Source organism: Schistocerca piceifrons, chromosome 1 (genome assembly GCF_021461385.2).
Source record: "Schistocerca piceifrons isolate TAMUIC-IGC-003096 chromosome 1, iqSchPice1.1, whole genome shotgun sequence".
In the NCBI taxonomy this organism is placed as follows: Eukaryota; Metazoa; Arthropoda; class Insecta; order Orthoptera; family Acrididae; genus Schistocerca; species Schistocerca piceifrons.
The window spans coordinates 407,865,465-407,879,257 of NC_060138.1; the positions used below are offsets into that span (position 1 = coordinate 407,865,465).

The 13,793-nt window shown below is 42.2% G+C and overlaps 1 pseudogene; it reads left to right on the forward strand.

Moving 5' to 3' along the window:
* The first annotated feature begins 217 nt into the window (after positions 1–217).
* Positions 218–335, forward strand: LOC124721642 (annotated as a pseudogene).
* Positions 336–13,793: the final 13,458 nt, after the last annotated feature.

Here is a 13,793-nt window from a genome sequence, read left to right on the forward strand (position 1 = left end):
AGGTACCCTATCAAGGCCTGTGTTTATAAACATTACTGGAAAGTCAAGAAATTGGATGTGTTAAGAATAAAGCACGCCAGTGAATAATAACGTCAACTGATGAAAGTAATGGGAGTAAAACACAATCCACATGAAGCTTGAACGTGCAAGTGAGATCAGCCAAAGCAGTGTTCTGCGTATGCTATATTCCAATACCTGTCACCCTTTCCACATTTCAGCCAACGGCCTTGCCGCAGTGGTAACACCGGTTCCCGTCAGATCACCGAAGTTAAGCGCTGTCGGGCAGGGCTAGCACTTGGATGAGTGACCATCCGGTCTGCCGAGCGCTGTTGGTAGGTGGGGTGCACTCAGCCCTTGTGAGGCTATTTGATTGAGAAATACCGGCTCCGGTCTCGTAAACTGACTTACGGCTGGTAGAGCGGTGTGCTGACCACATGCCCCTCCATATCCGCAACCAGTGACGCCTGTGGTCTGAGGACGACACGGCGGCCGGTCAGTACCTTTGGGCCTTCCAAGGCCTGTTCGGGCGGAGTTTTTCACATTTTGCTGCATCAACGACTTCAAGGTAATGAGTCTCAAAATCGGTTACATCTATCCGAATAGCATCGACGAAAACTGTAGAGTGATGAATTGTTTATGTGCAGGAATTTGTTAACGCATGAAGCATCGTTTACAGATAATGGGCAAATTTAACTCGAAATGTTCTACTAAAAATCCTCGCTGGCTCAGAGAATTAGATAATCAATTACCTTGGGCCGTCAAAGTGTAACGCGGGCTTTTGAAGGATCGCATTCTACTGATGCTGGCGCAGTTAGAGGAAGACAGCCACATTAACTTAAGACAGTCCATTTGCTACCAATGGGTGCTTCGCCCCTTCCGCTCGTATAATTGCAAACCTTCTTAACAGAACACTTGGAAATCATAGCGTAACATCGAAAATACAAATAAAATATCTTCCGCGCCGTTCAAAAATTTTCACCTTGTAATATCCATTGATAACTTGTACTGTACTGCTACTGTGAATCTGAAAGCTATATTTAAGCTATATTTAATATGTAATGGATATAATAGTGTATTTATTTGTGAATGTATGTAATTGATTGTAGGTATAATGTAAATTGCTGGGTAATAGCCAAGGAAACTTTATTTAAATGTATCGATAACAACGACGAAATGGCAGTAGCTTTGCCGTTATTTTGGAAATTTTGCAAATTTGTGACAAGGTCTTATGGGACCAAACCGCTGAGATCATCTACATCCATACTCCGCAAGCCACCCGACGGTGCGTGGCGGAGTGTACTTTGAGTACCTCTGTCGGTTCTCCCTTCTATTCCAGTCTCGTATTGTTAGTGGAAAGAAGGGTTGTCGGTATGGCTCTGTGTGGGCTCTAATCACTCTGATTTTATCCCCCTCTTCGCGAGATATACGTAGGAGGGAGCAATATACTGCTTGACTCCTCGGTGAAGGTATGTGCTCGAAACATCAACAAAAGCCCGTACCGAGCTACTGAGCGTCTCTCCTGCAGAGTCTTCCACTGGAGTTTATCTATCATCTCCGTAACGCTTTCGCGATTACTAAATGACCCTGCAACGAAGCGCGCTGCTCTCCGCTGGATCTTCTCTATCTCTTCTGTCAACCCTATCTGGCACGGATCCCACACCGGTGAGCAATATTCAAGCAGTAGGCGAACAAGTGTACTGTAACCTACTTCCTTTGTTTTCGGATAGCATATCTTTAGGATTCTTCCAATGAATCTCAGTCTGGCATCCGCTATACCGACGGTTAACTTTATATGATCATTCCATTTTAAATCACTCCTAATGCCTACCCCCAGATAATTTATGGAATTAACTGCTTCCAGTTGCTGACCTGCTATATTGTAGCTAAATGATGAAGGATCTTTCTTTCTGTGTATTCGCAGCACATTACACCTGTCTACATTGAGATTCAATTGCCATTCCCTGCACCTTGCGTCAATTCGTTGCAGATCCTCCTGCATTTCAGTACAATTTTCCATTGTTACAACCTCTCGATATACTGCAGCATCATCCGCAAAAAGCCTCAATGAACTTCCGATGTTATCCACAAGGTCATTTATTGTATATTGTGAATAGCAACGGTCCTACGACAGTCCTCTGCGGCACACCTGAAATCACTCTTACTTCGGAAGACCTCTCTCCATCGAGAATGACATGCTGCGTTCCGTTATCTAGGAACTCTTGAATCAAATCACACAATTGGTCTGATAGTCCATATGCTCTTACTTTGTTTATTAAACGACTGTGCGGAACTGTATCGAACGCCTTGCGGAAGTCAAGAAACATGGCATCTACCTGGGAACCCGTGTCTATGGCCCTCTGAGTCTCGTGGACGAATAGCGCGAGCTGGGTTTCACACGATCGTCTTTTTCGAAACCCATGCTGATTTCTACAGAGTAGATTTCTAGTCTCCAGAAAAATCATTATACTCGGACATAATACGTGTTCCAAAATTCTACAACTGATGACGTTAGAGATATAGGTCGATAGTTCTGCACATCTGTTCGACGTCCCTTCTTGAAAACTGGGATGACCTGTGCCCTTTTCCAATCCTTTGGAACGCTACGCTCTTCTAGAGACCAACGGTACACCACTGCAAGAAGGGGGGGGGGGGGGGGGGGGGCAAATTCCTTCGCGTACTCTGTGTAAAATCGAACTGGTATCCCATCAGGTCCAGCGGCCTTTCCTCTTTTGAGCGATTTTAATTGTTTTTCTATCCCTATGTCATCTCTTTCGATATCTACCATTTTGGCATCTGTGCGACAATCTAGAGAAGGAACTACAATGCAGTCTTCCTCTGTAAAACAGCTTTGGAAGAAGACATTTAGTGTTTCGGCGTTTAGTCTGTCATCTTCTGTTTCAGTACCATTTTGGCCACAGAGTGTCTGTACATTTTGTTTTGATCCACCTACCGCTTTGATAAGACCAAAATTCCTTAGGATTTTCTGCCAAGCCCGTACATAGAACTTTACTTTCGGATTCATTTAACACCTCTCGCATAGCCGTTCTCGCACTACATTTCGCTTCGCGTAATTTTTGTTTGTCTGCAAGGCTTTGGCTATGTTTATGTTTGCTGTGAAGTTCCCTTTGCTTTCGCAGCAGTTTTCTAACTCGGTTGTTGTACCACGGTGGCTCTTTTCCTCCTCTTACGATCTTGCTTGGCACATACTCATCTAATGTATATTGTACAATGGTTTTGAACTTTGTCCACTGATCCTCAATACCATCTGTACTTGAGACAGAACTTTTCTGTTGAGCCGTCAAGTACTCTGAAATCTGCTTTTTGTCACTTTTGCTAAACAGAAAAATGTTTCTACCGTTTTTAATATTTCTATTTACGGCATCATCGATGCAGTAACCGCTTTATGATCGCTGATTCCCTGTTCTGCGTTAACTGCTTCCAATAGTTCGGGTCTGTTTGTCACCATAAGGTCTAATATGTTATCGCCACGAGTCGGTTCTCTGTATAACTGCTCAAGGTAGTTTTCAGATAATGCACTTAAAACAATTTTACTGGATTCTTTGTCCCTGCCACCCGTTATAAACGTTTGAGTCTCCCAGTCTATATCCGGCAGATTAAAATTTCCACCCAGAACTATAACATGGTGGGGAAATCTACTCGAAATATTTTCCAAATTTTTCTTCAGGTGCGCTGCCACAACAGCTGCTGAGCCAGGGGGCCTATAGAGACATCCAATTACCATGTTTGCGCCTGCTTTAACCGTCCCTAAGCTTACATACTACTTAATCGAACTTAAACTAACTTACTCTAAGGACAATATACACACCCATGCCCGAGGGAGGACTCGAACCGCCGACGGGGGGAGCCGCGCGGCTTGCCGTTATTTATCTTTGCGTATGTCTCTGTCGAGCTGCCAGCAGAGAGGAAGCAGAGCAGATAGAGACATGAAAATGTGCGGAAGTGTTTGTTGGGCACTCCCGCAGTCTTGGTGTGCAGCTATGATTGCGCCGATGTAGGTGTACTACTTCGTTAACCCGTGAGTGTTGAGAGCACGGCGGAGGAAGCTGCAATTCTGTTGCTTGTCTCATAATTATCCGTGGCTCTGGAAACGACTCGTGGTTCGCAAACAGCAGCAGTTGAGCACTGTCATCGGCTACATTCTCTGTCGTCCGCACAGCTACAACATCGTAAGGCTGTTAAAGTGACAGACTTCTACTAATATCGTACGGGCATTACCCAATAGTATTCCTTTCAAAAACTTTAATAATTTTCTTGAATAATAACCTGCAATAGTTAAAACTTATAGGGCACCTTTGTTGTCATTGTCCTCGGACATTATTACCAAGCGGAGCCCCTTTCCTTTCCGTGCAATCACCGAGTGTCGTAAAAATGTGGAAATTGATTAAATACTTACTGCTAGTGTTGTTGGTTTGGTAATGACCAGTTTCAGTCTAAATTTTGCTGCCTCAACAGTTCATTCTTGTATTGCATAAGAGAGGCTTAAAGAATTTGCAGTTTTGAGTATTAACTTCATTCACTTAAAGCAACGTAAATTTCACTGGCAAAACTAATACGGTAACTAAAGATACAGCACAAATCAAGAGTGCACAGTTTCATTTATTTTGTATTTAGCTTAGCGTGTGACTTCTGCTGGCTTGGTAAATACTTTATTACTCTTACGTTAAAAATAAATTCAGCTGCTCATTTGATTAAATTCAATTCAATCTTTCAATAATTAAGATTAAATTGCTTGCTCGTTTCCAAATTTTGCATTACATTACGCTGAGGTTACCGAAAGTCAGTTTTGTACGTAACAAAGTTTCATTTACAGCCATTCATTTATTTAACCAGTAACTTCATTTAACTTTGCTTTCAAAATTTAATATTTCACATTAAGTAACTCCGAATTCAGTGCTTTTGTGGAAAGTGTGACAACCTTCTGTTGCCAATCCATTGATTATTTGCTTGATTTTCTTTCCCAGTGCCTTTCATAAGATTCTGGAGACTCACTGACATAGTGGGCTGGCGGCCATTTACTAATCCCTTTTTTCCTTTTTTTCTAACAGTATTTTTTGTATTAAAAATATTACGTGCTATCCTTTTTCCTCTGTGTGGCTCGTGATCCATTGCACTATATTCCACGCATTTCAAATTAGTAGCAGTATTTATCTTAGTTTTAGAATAGATTCTTTTTTCAGAAGGATCTGTTGTACACTTTCGTCCTACCAGCGTTGCCAACCCCAGAAGATAAAATTATGGCATTTTATCGTATATTGACAATTTTAAAAAAACAAAAACAATAATGCTGATAATATGACGTACACAATATTTGTTTTCAATCGCGAATGGCAAAGTCTTCTCAGCTTTTAAAATTTTTATCCATAAAACCTCCTAATTACGAACCAAAACGTCTCTAATCGCGATGCTAAGTACTAAAAATACTTTCAGAACCAGATAAACTCGGAAGTGTCCAAAGCATCACTGATTTTATGCAAGGAAAATTCCCTAACCCCGATCGAAAAGTAGCAGTGTGTACGTAATATAATTAAAAATAATATAATTAAACTCACCCTAATAAGCATCGTTGTCGAACTCCACATCGGCGAAATCGGCGTCACTATCCCGATGAGATTCCTTCTTCTTAGCATAAATGTTCGACGTGTTCATTTGATGCAATCATTGCACTGGTTGGTTCGAACTGTACACAATTCCTCACACGCTGGGAAGTGAGCATTACTGCGCTGACTGTACCCGAATGTAACTTATTTCTCAATGGTGTCTTCACTAGATTCATTTTTGAAAAGACCCGCTCACAATCAACACTAGAATATGGTAAAACTAATATATTTAGCACAAAGATTCCTATTTGGAGGAACTCTTGGTTGCCATGAAGGTCCCTAGCGTTCTTTATGAACACCCAAAATTCGTTCACCTCTTTAGACCGTAGATTTTCGGGAAATTCTGCATGTGGCAATGCTCTCCACTGATCATCAATCATTTTCATAAGCCTTTTGTCTTTTGGAGAAATCCTCTGAACCGACTTTATAAGTGGAACAAGCGTTGACGGCCTTGCAGCACTTTTTGACAATGCTGTTTCTGGTGTTAACCAACTCAACAGAATTGTTGAAATCATACCGCTTTTTTATCTCACAAGATACTATAAGAAACTGTTGCACTCTGTAGTAGAAATCAGTCAGATTAGCTCATGAAATCCATTACGCCTACACCCAAATACATTTGCGTATAAGGCACAAGTTGAGCTGGGTTTGCTGGATCTATGTCTGTCAAATCAGTTTTATTGATATAATCAGGAGACATATAGCAAAGAAGGATTTCTTTGTGCGTTTTGCACATTCTATCATACAAAGAGCAAATTATTAATTTCTCGCTTTGAAAATATTGATTCAGAGAGACAAATTTCAGTAGAATCCACTCGAGAACTATAAAAAATACACGTACAAAGTTGTCCCTGAATGCCTTTGCTAACTGTTCAGCTGCATACAGTCTTTCTTCTTCCCACTTGCAAGTGAAAAATAATTGCAATGCATTCCATTGTTCCAGAATACGTGAAACAACAGTTAACAAAGATAACCATCTTGTTTGAGATGGATGCAGTATCTTGTGAGGTTCGACACTACAAAACAGTTGGAATTCCACAAACTGGGCTATTCTTTTTGAACTACGCTTAAAGAATGAATATGTATCCCTAGCCGTGTCTTCACATAGTCTTGGTAATTGTTTGCAAGCCTCACTTGCACATAGGTGCAATGAATGACATATACGTTTCTGTATAAAAATACCAGGAGAATCTCTAATTATTCGACTAGCAACAGAATCATCTTTCCCCATCATTGTGTTGCACCCATCCGAAGCAAATCCTATTAAATTTTCTGGTGGAATATTGTGTACTGACAAGGCTTTACGTACGAGATCGTACAAACGATTAGCAGTGGCACCTTCATGAGCGGCCTCTGCATTTTTCTCGTCAGATAGCTGTAACAACTGCCAAAATTTAGTATGTATTTTGGAACTATCTTCATCAAAATACCGCACACAAATACACAAATTTTTCGTAGCGGAAATGTCGGTAGATTCATCAATTATGAAACTGAACTTTTGTCTCCGTAAAACTTCATTCAGTTAATCCAAATGACATTTACCTATGACATTCTTTATCACCCTTGTGGCTTTTGTTCTACCCAACTGCAAGTTCTCAACTATTTTAGAATCGGGTAAAGCACTTTTAATTACATCTGTTAAGTGATTGGCTGTATTAATAGAGATGTTATGTTCTGCCAATATTTCAGCCCTCTTGCCCTGCTTATCAAATGTATCAGACGATTTTGATTGTGATGAAAAGTAAAGTTTCTTTTGTAGAGGCCCGACACATTTTACGTTACTTAAGTGTTTTTTCCCGTTAGCGTGATTTTTCACTACAGTCAACTCAGCCCTGAATTCACATCTACGAACTTTACACCGAGCTTTATATGCATCATCACTAACAGGTTGTAGCCAATCCTTGAAAGATAAATCAGTCAACCATTCCTTTGTGAACTTTTGTTTCAAACGTTTTATTTTGAACTCACCATGCAGCCTCAATTTCTTCTGTGGGGTCCGGGGAGAATCTACATCACTGTTGTCAGTTTCCATTATTTATATTTGAATACACTACTACAGTATTTATTTAAAGAACACCACACTTTAATTTCCCTTAAGAACAAAAAATGAATATTCTTTTAAAAGCACAAAGACAGCTACCCGTGCATTCAAGTCCCAATTTCACCAGCAACTGATGACGATGGCCTAGCCCCAATAGCCCATATTGTTGTGAAACAATATTTTTTAGGCGGTAAGGGTATTCCCCGGAAGCGAATATACAGTGTTAAGAGTCGTTGGACTGTTGCGGGGAGTGGACGAGAGAAAAAGAGGAAATTGCTTATATTGAATGGAGTATGGACTTAAATATATGAAAACAGATTATTAGCGTATGAAACTACTACAAGTATCAATTTATTTTCATTTTAAATCTTCACAAAAATTATCGTAGATTCCGCAATTATCAGCAATCGTATATCGTGTTCACGTTGTAATTATCGTATATCGCGATAATTTATCGTATGGTTGGCAACGCTGCGTCCTACTAACCGATATCATTTTCCGACGGTAACAATAACAATACTCACTGTAAAATTTCATTAGACATACGAGATCACGATCAATTATATCACAGTCCAGCAGTCCGATTAGGGGGTTGTTGCAGTTGGGTCGGTCATTTCGAAGACACGAAATGGTGTGCACGCTCACAAGATTTAGTGCCTTTGGGCTTTTGTCTGTTGCGACAATTTAAAAAGAGGTTTACAAGGAAACACTGACAACTTCCGAAGACATGCAATGCCCTGTAACTCGTGACTTCGTTGCCATAAATTTAGATTAATTTCGATGCGCAGTATTGTCCGTCCGGAATCGCTTTGCAGCGCATATCACTGCTCAAGGTCAACATTTTGAGCACTAGATATGACATTCAAGATAATAATTATAATGGTACTTGAATTGTGTGCTTGCTTACATTTGGTTCAACAGCGCAGATGTTTGTGGGACCCCTTCTCCTGACGACGGGACTGTGTATGGCATCAGTTATCTTGATACTACTTGATCTAGTTCCAAACTTGTTATGGTGTGAAGTGTTCTTCGTCATTTCTTTCCAATACACAGAAAAAGAATTATAAACAGGTGATCAAAATTTAAGGACGAAAGTAACTTTCGCATGATCTATCACTTCTAACGTTTTTGACGACTAAGAGTGTGTGAAGTGTATGTGCAAACTCCACACTTCTCTTACACGAGTTGACTTACTTGGGAATGCGCAGCCTATCTTCTTCTCTGGATAGCCGGCTTCTGGAATCTCTACAAACTTCTCCGAAGAATGATGCTAGTCACAGGAACCTTTAAGACCCTCTCTCTCTTTGTAAAATAATGAGGCACTCGAAGAATACTTTTCAACAACTAACGGTATATTTGAACTTCAACAAAGACAAAATTCACACTTCTCACATAAACAATTGAGTTCTTGTAAGTCACCCGTGTCGTCTCACATTAGAAACAATTAAGTTACATTTACAACAGAGTTGGCTTGCTAACCACGACTCTATTATACAGCAATCATACACATGTCTTGCCTCTTGCAAGGCCAAATTAAGAGTTACTTAAAAGACTTCTCAATTAAAATGTTCTTTTGCCACTAACAATAGCCACAGTTACAAAACAGCACAGAATAACACAGAAGTTCCTTAGTGCTGCCGTGTGCTTTCATTACTACTTCCATGGACCGACCGACTGGTATTTGTGGGTGCCGTTCAACCGCCAAGTCGACCTTTCACTCGCGACTGATTTCGCACCTGCACACACAGACAGGTGACGCGCAGTAGCCGGCCGCTGTGGCCGAGCGGTTCTAGGCGCTTCAGTCCGGAACCGCGCTGCTGCTACAGTCGCAGGTTCGAATCCTGTCTCGGGCATGGATGTGTGTGATATCCTTAGGTTAGTCCTTAGGTTAGTTAGGTTTAAGTAGTTCTAAGTCTAGGGGACTGATGACCTCAGATGTTAAGTCCCATAGTGCTCAGAACCATTTTTTTTTTTTTTGACGCGCAGTAGATAGGGTTCCTTTTTCTCACTCACAACTAAAATATCGTGTGTTCGAGGCGGTGGAAGTCTGAGTGGTTCTAGAATTTACGCGGAAATTCTCGAAACACTACACACTTCCAAGCAACATAGTTCGATGAAGGTTGGATCATATATAAAAAGAACTGCTACAGTATAGTACAGAAGGCAACTGAAAGAAATAAGGAATGAAGCGAACAGAAATGACACTTTTATTCGAAGGCAATAATTACACTGAAGTCACTGCAATTTGCGATGATCCTTTGGATTTACAAAATGAGGTACATGGTTCTTAACTTGGTGTGTGATCTCCACAAACGCTAATGCCTACTCTGCAACATGCTCCCAAGCTGGCCACGTGGTTGGTAAGGAGCTCTTGTGGTAGAGCGTTCCATTCCTCCACAAGTGTGGCTGACAACTGCTGGATGGTCATTGCTGCATGTGGAGATGCTGCAGTATGTGTCTCCCTCTGGCGGGCCAGTCCATTCGCCAAATATCCTCTTGTTCCAAGGGTTCCTCCACGACAACACGCACGTCATCTCCAAGAAAGTCATAATGACCCTCTCCTTGGACTTCAAGGCCCCCTTGCTCATTGTCTTTCGGGAACACGACACCACAATCAACGAACGACGGAACGTGGACACTTTGTAAAAACTGAAGCGTACTATCGTGTCCCAACGCCCAGGAACTTTAAACGACAGTACCATTCTGCTGCAGAATAATGACTATCCACCTGTTCCCCAGGTTGTTTCGACTACGCTGCAGAAGTTTCGTTGGGAAGCCCTTGCAAGCCTCCGTACAGTCCCTATCCCTGCACATGCGATTCCCACAGTTTTGGGCTCTGAAGAAAGGCGTTGGTGGCCGTCGGTTTGTCGGTTTGCTTCGGACGAAGAAGTGCATGCCTGGATACAATCACGGTTCTGTTGGCTCCGCAAACATATTTTCATGACGGCAACGACCTTCTTGTCTCACAATGGGATAAATGTATTAAACCTTATGGAGATTACTTTTGAAATAGTAAACAGCTCACTCACTATGTTCCAACAGTCTCGTTTACATTTGCCTGTCCCTTATAACAAATTGTCTATTGGTTTCTCCCTCGGGCTCTTCGGCCGACTTTCGTTTGAAGATTTTTTTTGACGTTTCGTCAACACGAGTGGCTGGCATTGTCAAAGCTTCGCCCTCTATTGCTGCTGGCGGAGTTGAACTCACGGCTGCAGGCTATATGTACCCAGCGCGCCAACGTCCGAAGGTTTTTCCGTGCTCATTACCGCTCTGGTTCTCCCATTGCTACCTGCAACTGTCGTCCACTGTGCACGGGAATCCAGGATCCGTTCACCTTGAAGCTTTGCTTTTCCTTGTTGAAGCTATTGTCATGTTTGTAATATCTATATCTTCCCTGAACGAGCGGATGTGAAAGTTCTTCTCTACAGCAAGAACTTCCGTGTCAGCGATTTTTATTATGTGGTCGGTCTCACACAGCGCGTGCCCCGCCATGGCCGATTTCCCCACGTGTCCCAACCTGCAATGCCGCTTATGTTCAGTGCTCCTGTTATTGACTGATCGTCCAGTCATTCCAACATAGACTCTTGCACGTGTACACGGTATGCGGTGTATTCCCGACATTGTAGGTGGATCCCTTTTCTCCTTTGCCGACGTGAGATACTATTTGATCTTCTTTGTCGATTTATAAATCATTTTTACGCCATGTTTGCGCAATACACGGCCGATTCTGCCCGTTATTCGGCGAATCTATGGCATGAAGGCCGTACCCGAAATTCCTTCTTACGATGTGTCACTTCGCCGAGTGTTTGATTCCGTGACGCTCCCTATGTAACTGGTGGAATACTATCAACTAAGCTGGTAGCATGCATGAAGACGACTGCGACAAGATCGACAGCATCATTCATGGAAGCATACATAAAGAAGACCACTGCACCGAGTGACAGAAGAAAAAGTTTGTAAGATGCGGGAAGCAGGTTGAGAAGTCGATTTCCGTCATGTCACAGCGGTCAACCTCTGTGAACGACCATTGACCAAAGAGAAAGAGTCTGTCCTTCAAAAAAGATGGAATTTTTCTATCATCCCAAGATCTACGTACGATATCATTGCTAACATCGATGAGGCCGTTCGGGCCCTTCCTTGTGCAAGAGCTGAAATAATACGCACTGAAACCGCCAGGATATTGAGCCGAACAAAACCATCAGCTAGCAACCTGAAAAAAGAAGAGTTACAATTTATAGAGAGTCTTAATGCAGACAAGAGTACATTGGTCTTGGCAAAAATGGAAATGGGACCGTTGTAACGAAGACCGAAGATTATGAGCAAAAGATCGGGGACTTATTAGAGCCAACGACGTACCGAAAATTAAAAACAGATCTAACGTAGTGGAGCACACGGGGTTCGAACTGGTTGATGAAAGCTTCTCTCTCGGCGGGCATAGAGAGGAACCCTACCACCTTGTCTGTATGAATTACTAATGACCCATAACGATAATGTTCCATTAAGACCGATTGTAAACGCTCATGGCTCACCAGCTTATGAACTGGCGACACACTTGGCCTCTCTGCTTTAGCCGCACGTGGGAAAGACCAGTACATGCATAAAGGACTTGGGACATTTGACTGAAGATACTAAAACTTGGACCAAACAATATCCTGGTCAGCTTTGATATGGTTTCTTTGCCTACCAAAGTGCCACTCAGTGATTGTCTGGAGTATATAGGTTTCATTTTCCCACAAGAAATCACCAAGCTCATGCATGTCTCGCCAAGAGCTGTTTCCTGTGGAATGGCAACTTCTACTAACAGCTGGAAGGCGTCGCCATTGATAGCCCATTTAGTCCAATGGCAGCCAACTTCTTCTGGACCATATCGAAGCGCGGACACTGGACTTGGTGCCTTGTATACCTAAGGTATGGTACAGATAAGTTGGTGATACCTTCGTTTTGTGGAGTCATGGTGAGGAACTGATCGATGACTTCCTAAGACGCCTGAATAGTCTCCATGCCAACACAACATTTACCATGGAGATAGAAAAGGTTCAGCGGCTACCCTCTCTAGACGTATCGGCTACAAGATTGTGAGAAACCGAGACCTGCACAAACTGTCAAATCACCAACCGAGTCAAAAAAAGAAGCACGATTCACACGCTCGTAACGCGCGCGAGACGAAACTGTGAACCGCAGCACCTCAGAAGCGAGGCGCAATACCTAAAACTGTTCTGAGAAGCAATGGATCCTCCACCAGTTACATTAGAAGTATCGTAGGATCAAACATTCGACGAAATGAACCATCGGATGAAGAAATTTAGGGTACGGTCTTTCTGTTATACAGTCCCAGAGTGACGGACAGTATCAGCAGTATATTGTGCAAACATGACCTAAAGACCGTAAACCGACGAAGAAGATCAAAGAGTGTATCACACTGGCGGAAGAGACCCTTTTGTAATGTCGGAAATATACCGCATACAACGCATATGTGGCAATGTCTACGTTGGAATGAGTGGACGATCAGTCAACACCAGGGTCACCGAACGTAAACGGCTCTATATGATGGGGCAGGTGGAGGAATCGGCCGTGGTGGAACACGTGCTCTGTGAGACCGATCACATAGTAAAATTCGCCGACACGGAAGTTCTGGCCGTAGCGAAGAGCTATCACACTTTGTAACGGTAACAACGACCATCTTAAACGGCAATCGATGCTAACGTTAAACCTCTGCGAGGAATTTTTGAGAGAGTTGTGAGCGTGAAATAACCTAATGGGAACAGAACAAAAAGGAAGTTGTAACATTACGTATTAATATCGGTCGACAGCCTAATTAGGCGTTCTTGTGTCAAGCAATATAACATAGCAGAAGGCAGTGCTAAGGCTAACCTAACCTTCCTTGACACACATACACACTCAGAACTCTTTCTTTATATCTGTTCACACTATAACACAGTAACCTAATCTTGCAGATAATTGTACTACTAACTTGAAAGTCAAACAAACTGCCAATACGATAGCAAACAGTAACATATGCCTCGGAACAACGCTTACCTTAAATAAACTAGATGCAACAGTTTATACATCCAATCGCCAACACAGATGAAACTAGTAGTAACACTTAACAGGGAAGAGCATGAAATAATTCTGAC